This window comes from Ictidomys tridecemlineatus, chromosome 10 (assembly GCF_052094955.1).
Source record: "Ictidomys tridecemlineatus isolate mIctTri1 chromosome 10, mIctTri1.hap1, whole genome shotgun sequence".
NCBI lineage: Eukaryota > Metazoa > Chordata > Mammalia > Rodentia > Sciuridae > Ictidomys > Ictidomys tridecemlineatus.
In genome coordinates, this window is record NC_135486.1 from 1,367,009 (window position 1) to 1,381,749 (window position 14,741).

Consider the following 14,741-nt stretch of genomic DNA (forward strand, 5'->3'; position numbering starts at 1 on the left):
TCAGCACAATGTGGGATCTGAAAGGGATATGGAAATAGTCATTAGCAGAGGTATCGACGTGTGTGTGTGTGTGTGTGTGTGTGTGTGTGTGTGTGTGTGTGTGAGTGGGCACATATATGACTATATTTCCATATATACCATATCCCTTTCAGTAACATGTGGATCACTTACACACATGATGGTAACATCATTCTTTTCTAGATTTTGCTAATAACTACTCTAGCAGAAACTATTCTGTCCTTCCAGAACCATGCTGGTCAGCAGGATTTTCTGTACTGATAATGGTTCATTTCAGTATGGCCTAAGGCTTACCTAAGAGAAGGAATTAACATTGTTTTCTTTGTATTAAGGATTCTATCTTTTTTTTTTTTAACTTCCAAAATTCCACTTTGAAGTTTTGCAAGCACATGAAATGTCGAAAGAACCTTGCGGTGAGACAGCACCCTCACCACCTAGACCCCGTCACTGACGTCCACTCTCCAGCTTCTCCTCCACACTGCCCCTTCCAGCCTCTGTCCATCAATCTGTCGTGGATTGCTGGCTTTTTTCTTGTTTTGTTTTACATTTCAAAGTGAATTGCAGACAACACTACGTTCTCCCTCACATAAATGCTACTGGCATGTATCATCAACTAGAGTTTAAAGTTCATTTAGGGTTCTTTTCCTTCTGGGGCAAAATTTTGCACAATTATATGTGCGACCCCGCCCCCAAGTGTGCACATTGTTGGAGTTTTGGGATGTAGTCACCATGTTTTGCTCACTGCTTGGCACTTCCTTGCATCCACACAGACAGGGTCACCCTCAACACGGTCACCCACAGCACAGTCACCCTCGACACGGTCACCCACAGCATGGTCACCCGCAGCACAGTCTGGCCATCTCCAGGCAGGGCGAGAAGACCACTTATGCGCACAGGCTGCGACCTGCTGGGCTTACTTTTAAAGGGGCAGCCCCCTTTCCCATGCCCTTTGAACTACGTAGCAGTAGGACTCAGGCTGTTGGAAGTTGAGTTCCAGCGTTTCCCTGTGAGGTACCGGGCCTCTACGCTTGGGTCTGGTGTCACTTGTCCCCATGCTTCTCTGGTGTCCTTTGGCTTAAGCCCCACTCACGCTCCCCTGCCTTCCCAAACCCTCGCAGACTCCCCCGGGCCCACACCTGCCTGCAGTGGAGGTGACCTCCTGGGGAGATCTAGAAAAGAATGGTGTCATCAGTCACGGTGTAAGTAGTCCACATGTTGGGGAGGCCCACCCTGGCCAAGGCTTGCTCTAAGGACACACAGGGACAGCGCTGGGCAGGAAGCCTCAGGCCCAGGGCATCTGGAGAGTCCAGAGGAAGTCCTGGGCGCTCTGTGCCTTCTCAGAGGAGAGCGATGGAGAGCGCCACCCACTGTGTGCCTTGAGTTCCGGGGCACGATCATCCCACCAATACCCCAGCTGAGCCGAGGCCTGTCTTCATCGACGCTGTCACCCCCACTTTACGGGTGACAGCCTGAGCCTGGGAAAGGCGACGGTCACCAAGACCAAGTGGCTGGGAAGTGGCCGAGCCAGAGTAGGGACGCAGGCCAGCAACTCCTGCGCCTGTGGTCGTCCCTTCCTCAGATGGACCTTGCACCCCTGGTCCCCAGGAGGTGAAGGAGCTACCGCTGCAGAGTGGGGACCCACTGTGTGGCCTGGGAATGAGGATCCCGGAGCCGGCGATGTGGAACAGAGCCGCAGGAACTCATGTGGTGTTGTGCCGGGATTGCGCTGGGCCACACAGGAGGCCTGAGACAGTCGGCTTTTGACCAAAATCAGGCCTGGAGAATTGTAAAGCACCTCCCAGGCACTGTGCTCTGCACCTCCAGAGGGTTGCAGCTGGTTAGCCACCTCCACCAGTGACCCGTGACGTGCAGGACTGGGCTTCAGAGCAAGCCCTCTCTGGATGGTTCTGGTTCACCAGAAGAGAAGGCAAGACCTGCCCCGCAATCATTAGAGGTGGGTCTCTTCTAATCAGGGGGCAGTGAAATGGAAGAAAGAGGAATAGTTTGCCTGTGAGTCTGAGAGATTATACACACCAAGTAAGAGTTTTAGAGTGAACAGCTAGTAAGTGGTGGCCTCCCCTGGTCCACGGAGAGGACAAGGAGGAGCCACTCGGCCTAGCCAGGGCTTTGGTCACGGCTGTCCATTCTCTGTGCCACATGTAACACTTGTCATTTCTAATCAGTTAAAATTAAAATGTGATGGAGGACAAAGACATTATCCTACGAACCAAGTCAGAAACCGTAAGTAGAAAAAATGAATGATGAGAATTAAAAACTTTAAAAGAAGAAGATACCAAGAAAAACAAGTAGAAATAAAGAATCATCAATTACAGAGCAATGGAAAAATAGGATGGCAGCACAGTGTCACAATGGCATGTGCAGTGACAAAATGCAGGCTAAAAGCAATAATGTGCGCAGTGCTAAGAGGAACAGTGCAATCTAAATAAGCAGGGTGGGCGGTTACAAAACAGCATCAGCTGCAGAGCATCGTGCAGAGACTAGAACGGCAGGGTGAGTCCTGATAAAGGAAGGAAGTCCTTTAAAACAGCAACTTAAAGAACAGTCAAATAAACAGTAAGAATGGAAAATCAACAGGCCAAAGTGACACTTAACAATCGTATTAATAGCTAACCTTACTGACTTCCTTGTATGCACTGCGCACTTTACATGCAGATCTCAATTCAGGCTCATGGAAATAATCATTTTCAAACATACCAGCAGAAACATCACGGGGCGGGGAGCAGACACCAGACCAGCATCACCCACACCACAGACCTCTGCGAGAGCGAACGGACCTGTGACTGCTTGGGGTTGGCTGTTGAAACCTGCCAGTACCTGGCCAGCTGCTTTTCTTTCTCTCCTCCACCTGAGTCTCTTAAGTGCCCGGGGCTGTGGGGTTCTCTCCTCCTCCTCCATCGTCCTGAAAACTGGCCCTTCCTACTCCTGATGGTCAAAGCTCAGGCCGCAGAACCTCAGTCCAGCCCGAGGCTGCTGAGCACGTGCTCCCGCTCACCTGGTGGGTCTGCCTCCCGGAGGGGCATCCTAGCTCCTCCCAGATGTGCTACCCAGCGCCCTGTGGACTCAGTCCTGTGGCGGCTCTCCTGTGCCTAGACGGATCTGCATAGGTTTCTGCAAAGAGGGATCATGGGTTGTCCCGCTCCTCAACTGGGCCCTGGGCAGAGTGGTTAGATGGGTGCATCCTGCAAAGGCCCAGCTGGACCTGCTGTGGGTGGGTTAGATGGGTACGTCCTGAGATGGCCCAGCTGGACCTGCTGTGAATGGGTTAGATGGGTGTGTCTGAGATGGCCCAGCTGGACCTGCTGTGGATGGGTTAGATGGGTGTGTCCTGAGATGGCCCAGCTGGACCTGCTGTGGATGGGTTAGATGGGTGTGTCCTGAGATGGCCCAGCTGGACCTGCTGTGGATGGGTTAGATGGGTACGTCCTGAGATGGCCCAGCTGGACCTGCTGTGGATGGGTTAGATGGGTGTGTCCTGAGATGGCCCAGCTGGACCTGCTGTGGATGGGTTAGATGGGTGTGTCCTGAGATGGCCCAGCTGGACCTGCTGTGGATGGGTTAGATGGGTGTGTCCTGAGATGGCCCAGCTGGACCTGCTGTGGATGGGTTAGATAGGTGTGTCCTGAGATGGCCCAGCTGGACCTGCTGTGAATGGGTTAGATAGATGTGTCCTGAGATGGCCCAGCTGGACCTGCTGTGGATGGGTTAGATAGGTGTGTCCTGAGATGGCCCAGCTGGACCTGCTGTGGATGGGTTAGATGGGTACGTCCTGAGATGGCCCAGCTGAACCTGCTGCTGATGGGTTAGATAGCTGTGTCCTGAGATGGCCCAGCTGGACCTGCTGTGGATGGGTTAGATGGGTACGTCCTGAGATGGCCCAGCTGGACCTCTGTGGATGGGTTAGATGGGTGTGTCCTGAGATGGCCCAGCTGGACCTTCTGTGGATGGGTTAGATGGGTGTGTCCTGAGATGGCCCAGCTGGACCTGCTGTGGATGGGTTAGATGGGTGTGTCCTGAGATGGCCCAGCTGGACCTGCTGTGGATGGGTTAGATGGGTACGTCCTGAGATGGCCCAGCTGAACCTGCTGCTGATGGGTTAGATAGCTGTGTCCTGAGATGGCCCAGCTGGACCTGCTGTGGATGGGTTACATGGGTGCGTCCTGCCATAGCTGGACCTGCTGTGGGTGGGTCTGATGGGTGTGACCTGCGATGGCCCAGCTGGACCTGCTGTGGAAGGGTCAGATGGGTACGACTTGGGATGGCTGAACCTGCTGTGGGTGGGCCGTCGTCCTTGCTGCCCTGGGGGGTGTTTCTCTCTGCCCCAGCAGCTCTATGGTTGTGGCTGGATTTTCTGGGAACCCACCAGTGTGCGTCTGTTGCCAGAGAGTCTCTGCCCCAGAAGACCCGCATGTTTGTTCTTTTCCTTTTCTCTGTTCGCCATGTCTTGGTACCCACCTCTACCTTCAGCTACGTATTTATACCTGGACCCTGCACTGGCCACCAGCTCCTGCCAGAAGTCTCTCCAGGTGCTCTTAGACCCGGCAGCCCCACCTGCTCCTCTCCGGCCTCTCGTTGGTGCAGGCGTACGCTGAGGGCTGGAGGACGAGGCCTGAGGCCCCTCTGGCTCCCTTCCTCTCTGGTGCAGCAGGCGCTGTCTTGTCGTCTGGGTTGATAGGTGATGGCTCTGGGCTTGAAGGCAGAGACCCTGGAGAGGAGACCCAGTGTCCATTCGGCAGCCCCCCACCCACTCCTCCAGCTGAGCTTGGGGTCTCACTGTACATGAGCCCTGGTCTAAAGGCATTGAACATTTTCTGAAATTTCCTTGGACTGATTTTTAGAAATGAAGCTGTAGATCAAAGAATCTACAGGAATCTGACATCAAAGGATCTGAGGATGTGGGAAATGCATTGTGAATTTTGTTCTGGAAATTTCTACTGCATGGGTCATTGGCAACTCCCACTTGCCCTCTCCCACAACATCAGCCTTTCAGCCTTGGAGAGTCATCCTGTTGTTCCTGTGTCTCTCTGATGGAGTGAGCTGGGGCGTTTTCCCCATGTTTACTGGCCTTTCCGGTCTGTTCTCGAGACATGGATTTCTAGGACGTCTTCCCGAGGGTTGCACCCGACCCACACTGAGAAAGCAGAGGTTCTGCTTCTGAAGGGAGGAGACTCAGGAGAGCCCGAGGATCGCCCTGTTTCCAGTTCCCAGGCCGTGTTTTGGAGAGCAGAAGCTGGATTGCTTGTGATACTGGTGTTGGTCTTTAAGGGGGGAAAAAGTGGCCCTGAAGTCGGAATGAGCTTGACATCTCCTGTATTTTTGGTCTGTGGAAAACTCAGCATTGAAAAATATTTCCCAAAACTTACGAAAAGAACCTGGAGACATGTTGTCTGGTTAAAGATTGGTCGAGGCTTTACCTCATGCCTCCTATTACCCTGAGTACCTAAGTACCTTCTTCCTGCTGAAGGACGAAGAAATAAAGTCCATAGACCCTTAGAAAGCTTCCCACGGCCTTGGGGGCACTTCCTCCAAGAAACGCCCTTCCAGAGGGGGACGCCCTTCCAGAGGGGGACGCCCTTCCAGAGGGGGATGTTTCCTGCGCCTCAGGCGTGCTCAGCCTCCCGCTGTCTCCTCCTGTCTGGGAGTGGCGCCTCAGGTTGCCGATTGACGTCTCCCCACCGTCTGGAGCTGCCTTTCCCATTACCAGCAGCACATCTGCCAAAGCCAGGTCCGACTCCTGGCCCTCGGTGTCACAAACCCCCTTAGACTTGGATGGAAACCTCAGAATGAGAGAGGGCTCCACAGGCTCCGCCGGCCCTCCCTGGGGTGCCAAGTGGTGATTTGGAATTCTTGAGGACACAGGTTGTTTTCAAGCCCTGGCTCTCATTTCCTTAGCAAATGGAATTTCTTAAATGATAGCATCCTGCCCTGAGTAAAGGAGGCACCGTTGAGGCCGGCGCTCATTCTAGCACATTCCCCTGGGCACTCTCTGCACCCCACTTCCCACTGTCCCTCCCCCACCCTTCTGCTAGCTGTAATGACCCTGCAAACACTAAATGGCATTTGAGTGCATTAAGCAGCAAACTCTCCAGTGACATAGCAATTATGGCTCTGAAATAGATTTGGTGCGTCACGGAAGATAAGGGTTTTGAAAGTTTCTGTTGTGATTATAGCCTGTAACTCCCACAAATAATAGGCTTCCAAATAAGAGGCTGCCAACGGAGCCTTTGTGGCTTTGTCTTAGTGATGGCATGTAAATTGCTATTAATGTCCTGAGTGTACTTGAATATGCCAGTCTTGGGGGTGTGGAGTGGGCTCGGTGTCTCTCTTTACGCGCTCGTCATTGTTGTCCTGATAATCCGGGGTAATTGCTGTCTCTCGGATGGTCAGGAGCCTGTGAGAGTTCAGCTTCCTGTGAGAGGGCAGATGGCCTGAGGGTCAAGGCAGGAGGGCGTGTGCAGCCCGCTGCTGTGTTCCTCGTGCAGCCCCCGCTCTGGGCGCGGGTGTGCGCGGGATGTGTGTGCGCCTAATGAATAATACTTGTCAACAAAGCCAAAGCAAAATCAAAGGTTATATAAACGAAATGGAGAATTTCGTTCTGAAAAGGATCAGCCAACTGGGTAATTTATACTGAGAGATTTTCAAAAATACCCTCTGCTTGAGCTATCTAGATTTGGCTGTGTGAGTAAGCACAATCATCTTGTCTGACGTGCTCACTCTCTTCCAGCGTGAGCAGTGCGTGTGTGCATGTGCTTGTGGGAGCATGTTCCTGAGGTGCTCTGCGTGCTCTCTGAACATGCGCTGGCCGCCTGGGACTGTCAGGAAGTGTGGGGAAATCAGGCCTGATCTGAAGGCTGTGGACGAGTCTAAGTGTGTGTGTGCGGCTCTGAGTATCGAGGAGGTTTATTCAGATATAAGCAGAATTCTCTGCAGCAGGACACCTCTGTTTAGCTGAATGAAGCTGAGCTTATTTTAATCAATTAGTTAATTATGTTGCCAGGAGATCAAGATCACCTTTGAAAAGTTCAGTTAAAACCCACTTCAGGCTGTAACCTCCCGCTCAGAGGACACCATGCGTCTGTGGGTGTGGAAACATGATGTGCAATGTCCTCTTTGTAGTGTAGCAGGGCAGCAATCCTGCCCCCCTGGACACGAACCCCACTCCTCCCAGGGAGCCACCGCGGGCCCCAGCCAGAGCCTTCCTGTGTCTGGGTTTGGCAAATCCTGGTTTCCGAGTCCTAGTTTCCGTCCTGAGGTGGGACAGTCCATACCACACGGAGGTACCATGGTGTATCTGTGGTCTGCAGCACCAGAACCGCCAGGTCCTGCGTGGCCGAGCAGCGGTGTGGGGCTCAGCCACCAGGGCCTGGGCTCCCAGGGAGGCTTCAAGTGTTCTTCATCACCAGCCCACGGGCAGCCAAGTCAAGCAGCTGCCGTGCTGGACACCCGGCCTCCTGAGGGCTGCCCACCCTCTCCCTGGGGCTCCCTTGCCGTCCACCATGCTCCCACGTGCTGCCCTCCCTGGGCTTCTTTGAACTCCACAGGCCAGTGGACAGGCCTCCCTTCCTCCCTCGGCCCTTTGCCTCTTGTCTGTCCTGCTCGCAGTGGGCGGGTCCGCGAGAGCCCCAGGAGGCCTCGTCCGCCTCCCTCCCACTTACACCGTCCCAACCCCACACACGCTCTTGTCACGATTTACCAAATGTCTGTTCCATAAACAGTCAACTTCCTGATAGCAGAAACCAAGAGTTTTAAAAAATTTCATCAACCATCAGATGCCCTGCAAATAGCACAAACGCGGCACTGCATATGTATTCACAGAATCAAAACCTTAATGACCACAGTGGACGAGACCTGGTGCTCACAGGAGTTAATGACCACAGTGGAGCAGACCTGGTGCTCACAGGAGGTTGATGACCACAGTGGAGCAGACCTGGTGCTCACAGGAGGTTGATGACCACAGTGGAGCAGACCTGGTGCTCACAGGAGGTTGATGACCACAGTGGAGCAGACCTCGTGCTCACAGGAGTTAATGACCACAGTGGAGCAGACCTGGTGCTCACAGGAGTTAATGACCACAGTGGACGAGACCTGGTGCTCACAGGAGGTTGATGACCACAGTGGAGCAGACCTGGTGCTCACAGGAGTTAATGACCACAGTGGACGAGACCTGGTGCTCACAGGAGTTTGATGACCACAGTGGAGCAGACCTGGTGCTCACAGGAGTTAATGACCACAGTGGACGAGACCTGGTGCTCACAGGAGGTTAATGACCACAGTGGAGCAGACCTGGTGCTCACAGGAGGTTGATGACCACAGTGGAGCAGACCTGGTACTCACAAGAGGTTGATGACCACAGTGGACGAGACCTGGTGCTCACAGGAGTTAATGACCACAGTGGAGGAGACCTGGTGCTCACAGGAGTTAATGACCACAGTGGAGCAGACCTGGTACTCACAGGAGGTTAGTGACCACAGTGGACAAGACCTGGTGCTCACAGGAGGTTGATGACCACAGTGGAGCAGACCTGGTGCTCACAGGAGGTTGATGACCACAGTGGAGCAGACCTGGTGCTCACAGGAGTTAATGACCACAGTGGAGGAGACCTGGTGCTCACAGGAGGTTAATGACCACAGTGGAGCAGACCTCGTGCTCACAGGAGTTAATGACCACAGTGGACGAGACCTGGTGCTCACAGGAGGTTAGTGACCACAGTGGAGGAGACCTGGTGCTCACAGGAGTTAATGACCACAGTGGAGCAGACCTGGTGCTCACAGGAGGTTAGTGACCACAGTGGAGGAGACCTCGTGCTCACAGGAGGTTAATGACCACAGTGGAGCAGACCTGGTGCTCACAGGAGGTTGATGACCACAGTGGAGCAGACCTGGTGCTCACAGGAGGTTAATGACCACAGTGGACGAGATCTGGTGCTCACAGGAGGTTGATGACCACAGTGGAGCAGACCTGGTGCTCACAGGAGTTAATGACCACAGTGGACGAGACCTGGTGCTCACAGGAGTTTGATGACCACAGTGGAGCAGACCTGGTGCTCACAGGAGTTAATGACCACAGTGGAGGAGACCTGGTGCTCACAGGAGGTTAATGACCAAGTGGACAAGACCTGGTGCTCACAGGAGGTTAATGACCAAGTGGACAAGACCTGGTGCTCACAGGAGGTTGGTGAGGATTCGCGGAAGCTGCAGGGGTTAAATGTCACAGCGAAGGCCGGGAAGCCAGTGGGATGCCCCTACAGAGAGGCAGGTAGTGGTGCCCCTGAAGAGGGCTGGGAGAAGGAGGGACAGGAACAGGGCCCTGGGAGACGCACAGACTCCCAAGGCCAGAGGAGGTGGACAGGCAAGGGCAGAGGAAACTCGCCTGTCCTTCCTGGAGTCCTCAGTGGGAGACGGATTGTTTCTGTGCAGCATTGTAAGCCCAAGTCTTTGCAGCAAGGGCCTCTTCTCCACCAGGAGTGGCCGATGGTGTCACCAATCTTCCTGAATGGTGAGGGCCTGCCCAGCAACAGCAAGGGGCTCAGAGGCTGTGGTCAGGACCAGATAGACAGGAGCATGGCAGGGACATGGGGCCACCAGGTCTGTCTAGTGGGAGGTGGCAGCTGGAGGCACCTTTGCACCCAAGGAGCCATGGAAACAGGAATTCTAGATCAGCGCCTGGGACAGTGCAGGCAGAGGACTCACTGGAGGGATGTGGCAGGTGGCAGTGACTGAGGCTGCGGAGCAGAAGTCCAGTCCTGAGAGTGGGCGGCTCTTGATCTCAAGGACCTACAATCAGTGCAGGCGACGGAGCAGAAGCAGGCACAGGCTGGTGGAGATGGTCTCAGCCAAGACAAGTTCCTGTGTGAGGACACGGGGCAGAAGGTCCAAGCAAGACAAGCCACAGAGCCATGTCTGAGTTTCCCGTGGCCCCAAACAAGGCCTGGATGGCCCCCTCCCAGGTGGAGATGCTGCATGCTTTAAAGGTGACTTTTTGTTTATCTAAAATCCAAGTTTAGTGACCTGTGCTTTCTATGCCAACTTTACGCCCAGATCCTAAGGCAGGAGCTGAACCTGCTTGTGGGTCTCAGCCCTGGGAAGAAAAGGAGGGAGATAATTTCCTACCAGCCACTTGGGAACCACTTCCTCCCATGCACCTGCGGCTCCCAAAGGCCTGAGGTAGCGGCTGGGCAACTTTCAGATTCAGGATGAGCATCTTGGCAGTCCTCGTACCCTTGTGGACGGTGCCTCCTGTTGAGCTGGTGCGTGAAGCTGTGTCTCTGTGACAAAGCAAGATTGCAGTGAATCACCAAGTGGACCTTAAAGCAGGAGAAGGAAACTGTATTCCCCAGTTGGTGATCTGGATCCACCAGCTGGTGGGCCCAGGAGTGGGCAGCAAGTCTACACCCTTCAACCCCACTCTCAGGGTTTGAGTACACCTTTTATAGTCCAAAACCATATTAAAGCATAAGTGGATGTGGCTATGATTCAAAACCATAAACACATGTCATGAGATCTAAAATCATAAGCGGAAAAGAGAGTGGGCCATAACATCCCTCGTTGAGAACAAGGTAGAGAATGGTTTCTAACATGAGACAATCAATCTCTGACAGGAGACACTGTCCAAGAAAAATGGGCACCACAGAGAGAACACTTTCACATTGTAGAAGAATTGCCATTTTGTGTTGCCAAACATGTTATGCTAAGAGCTGTCGGTGGGCACCGAGGCGGGGCTTTCCCTGGGACGTGGGGGCGCAGGGCAACATGGAGTCTGCAGCCTGGCCCCTAACGTCTGCAGCAGCTGGGCCCACCATCTCTCTCAGCCATTTTCCCTGAAAACCAACAGCACCTTGCAGACATCAATCAATCAGAGTCACCTGTTCAGAATACAGTGTGCACTGCCAGATCTCCCTCATGGCGAGCTGGTGAGAAGAGTTCAGGGTCTGGCTGCCCAAGTCTCCGGGCACCAGGCCCTGCTTCCGACACGGCGGTTGCCATGAGCTCCTCGGGACTGTGGAGCCAGGACCTGACCACACTTCTCCTCCGCCGTGGAGGACAATGCTTTCGTCCACTGTGTGTTCACTTGCTTCTCCCTCTGTCCCCCGAGAGGCGTTATCAAAACTAATGCTATGGCAGGCATTTAGAATCAAAGTCAATGTCACAGCCCTGCCTCGGGGCCTCGCGGTAGAGACAGTCCTGGGAAGGCACAGCTGCATATGGCAGCCCAGCATGGCGGTCAGGGACCCAGAGGGAATCAGGGGCCTGCAGGGGAAGGAGGCCCTGCAGGGGTCAGGCAGGGTTGCTGGGATGTCCAGACCTCTGGAAGGTGACAGTGTCAGTGGGTGTAACTGGAGGGGGAGAGCACTGGGCTTGAGAGGAAGTGGGAAGCAGGCTCGGCTGCAGGAGGTCCTCGCCTGTGGTTGAAGTGCCGACTGGGAGCGTGGCCTGGAGAGTGCACACAGCCAAGGACACTGACCCTGTCCTGAGGCCAGTGGGAAGCCACTGGAGGTCCACAACTGGGGTGACATCGTCACGCTTACGTTTTTGAAAGATCCCTCTGGTGACAGCTAGAGATAAGATGGGAGGAAAGCCAGACTGGACACAGCCCTGCTCAGCACGGTAACATTTCCAGAAGGTGACCCTCAGGGGACTGTCCAGGAGCGTCTGTTCACCCCAGAGCATCTCCTCTAAGTGCTCTCCGTTTAACCTCTGGGAAGTGTTGAGCGAATCTGGAAAGTGTTCTCTGAGCTTGGTAGAGCCATGTGGGCCTGGGGCGCGGCCTCCCCTCGTGAGCCGTGGTCTCTGGAATGCCCTAGTGGCTCTGCGCGTGCACGGTGGGGTGCCCCTGGCGTCTGGGTGATGGAGGGCCTGGAGCGGCCCCTCTCACCCTGTGCCCGAAGGCCTCTGTGGCCACGGCATCTGCCACTGCTCGGCCAGCTCGCCCAGCGCTGACATCAGCGGATCAGGCGCCTCAGTGTATTTCTGGGCTGCGAATGAGAGTTTCCCAGAGCCAGCCCCCACCCGGGCTGTCGCTTCAGGTGACGGATCCTCTGCATCCGGGGGGTGCTGCTAAGGTTAGTGCACAGCACGAGCAGGAAGGGGCAGAGCTGGGCAGCACTTCCCAGCCCCGGGCCACAATGCAGCCAGGACAGGCAGCTGCAGGCTCCGTGCCCATTGAGGGGGCTGCAGAGAAGGAAGAGCTGCTCGAGCTGCCTCTGGGCCTGCCGTTTGTCAGGAGAGACCAGTGGACCTCCCGCCCTGCCTGGCCCCAGCCTTGGCCCCAGCTAGCTCCTGTCACCTCTGCTGTGCCTCTCAGCCACACAGCGTTCTGCTGAACTTGTCCCCCTCACTTGTCCATGAGGGCAGGAATACATGGGCATCATTGTTCTGAAACATTTGGTTCCAAAAGGTCCTGGACTGGCTTTGAAGATGCGGGCCTTCTTTTCCTGGAAAAATGCCACATTCTGTCCCCATGTTAAGCTCCCTTCGCGTCCCCCTCGGCGGCCTTCCGGGTGGAGCCTGGTGGTGTGGAGTCAGATGGATCTTGCTTCCAGCCACAGGATCACTGGGTGCCAGTGCAGACTCCCTGGCATTAACATTGTGGAGAGCAGGTCTGTTTTGAAGCACAGTTTGCATCAGAGAGTGAAGGGACAGAGACATAAGAACAAAGGCCTCCTTTCCTGCCACCCCAAGTCGTTCATGAGACCTCTCCTCCCACTGTGCCCGGAGACAGACCAAGACCTTCCTACGTCACATCCCCTGGCAGCCAGGGCAGCATGAGGGGAGTGCTCCCCAGGGTTAACCTGCAGCGAGCGAGCTCGGCGGTGTCCAGGACCACGCGGAAGGCCTTACCTCGAGGTGGACGGGGGCGAAGCCGCCAGCGCAGTTCACGGGAAGCAGCTGAGCTGGGTTTGTCGTGACCCGGCAGAGGTTTGGGCAGAAAGGCAGAGAGGCTGCACCCCTGGATAGAGCACCTCCCGAGGAAAGAGCTCGAACCCCAGAGGCCACCGTGGCCTAAAGAGGCAAGAGGTGGGGGGTGAGAGGGCACGTCCTGGGGCAGGGAGGCCTGCAGTCCCGCTCTGCGCAGGCCACGGGGGCTTGTGGGAAGGTCTGGGGCGTGCCCATGTGGGTGGTCGCCAGATGTGAGGCGTCTGTGCCTGTGTGTGTGAGTGTGTGGAAGGAAGTGAGAAGCAGTAGAGGGGTTTGTTTTACCTCTGAGTTAGGAGGTTTTATCTACCTTCCAACTAGCTGAACCAAAGGGCTCATTCTGATATGGGGTGGAGCTCATTCCTGCCTCTGTCACCTGTGACGTCTCCGTCCCTCTGCACTTTGTGCCCTGAGGAAACAGAACTTTTAAGAAAAAAGTTCAAATGTGTACTATTTTAACCCACAGAAGTCTCACGGAAGGTCCTGGGCGATATAGAAAGCCCTGCCACCTCCTGCCCAGGGCTACTCCTCAGGGCTGGCCTCAGTACCACGCTACGCAGGCCACGGCGCTCCCTCAGACACCCCGCTGACTTCCCATGGACCACAGTACAGCTCCATGAGGTGACGTGGTGATTTGTGACCAGTGTGTAAGACTCCTTTGTGCCAGGCACCATGGTGGGCTTTCCTACCTACCTGACTCACCCGCCGAGGCTCAGATGCCGGGCTTCCCTCTTTCCAGCCATTTGTTTCATGACACCACCTCAGAAAGTTTTATCAGGTTCCCTTAAAACCCCACGGCGCTCAGCCAACACCCACTCACACCCCTGCACCGTACACACCTGCGTGTCTGTCTGTGTCATCTAAGCATCTGTCTGGCTGACATACACATGTAAAAAGATTATTAAGACAGATATCAAAATGCTAATAGTAATTATCTGAGCTGTAGAATTATGGGTGTTGAGGATTCTGTTTCTATGTTTTTATATTTCCCAAATATTATAAGATACAGGTATTTTACTTTTCAAGAAAAAAAAGATGGTGACACTAAAGATCTTCTTTGGGAAAGTGTGGCTGTGCCCAGTTGAGCTGACATGCGGGAGGACCTGGGTGCCATGGTGGGGAAGGAAGCCACCCTGCCGACTGCCTGCCCAGGCCTCTGCCCTGGGATCCGGCTGCAGGAGTCTGGGCGCCCAGGGGACGGGGGGGCCTTCTGTGTTCCCCGCTGCGCCCTGCCTCGTCCCCATCACAGACGGCAAGCAATGCGGTGGGCCAGAGCTGGCCGAGTGCATTGTGGACAGGGAGGTGGGAGCTGGGGACGTTGCTCGTGGACCCGCCACTGACAGGCTGTGCTCCTGACACTGTCCAGGATGAGCCAGGGCCTTTGGTACCCAGGGCTACTCTGGAGTATGGGGTGGACAAACCTCCCCTCCTACAGAGTCACTGGAGGGAGCTGCTCCGAGTAGCAAGCCTGGATTTCCTGGGGGGCTGGAGCGCACTGGGGTGAGCCATGGGGAACCAAAGGTGGGGGGTGGAGGGTCAGAGGCCAGGAGGCCTGCACAGCCTCTGCCCCGGGGGGAGTCGGCTCCTCTTCTGCAGGCTCGGCCCGGCACTCTGCTGTGCTGTGGGTGGAGCAAGAAGAGAAGCCAGTGTCCTCCCAAACGGGAATGGCAATGCCTGCCCTGTGTTCCAAGTTTTTCAAAGAATCGAGTGAAAGAAAAGAACAAAATCAAGTATTTTACCAGGAACACCAACACCCGCTCTGATCGACATCCATGTTCCCAGCGTCGAGGTAGA

The 14,741-nt window shown here is 54.9% G+C and overlaps 1 protein-coding gene across 8 annotated transcripts in view; it reads left to right on the top strand.

Annotated features, from left to right (window-relative positions):
• Pbx1 (PBX homeobox 1) overlaps positions 1 to 14,741 on the top strand; it is a 234,493-nt gene that overhangs the window by 218,389 nt on the left and 1,363 nt on the right. The gene's annotated exons all lie outside the window — the stretch shown is intronic.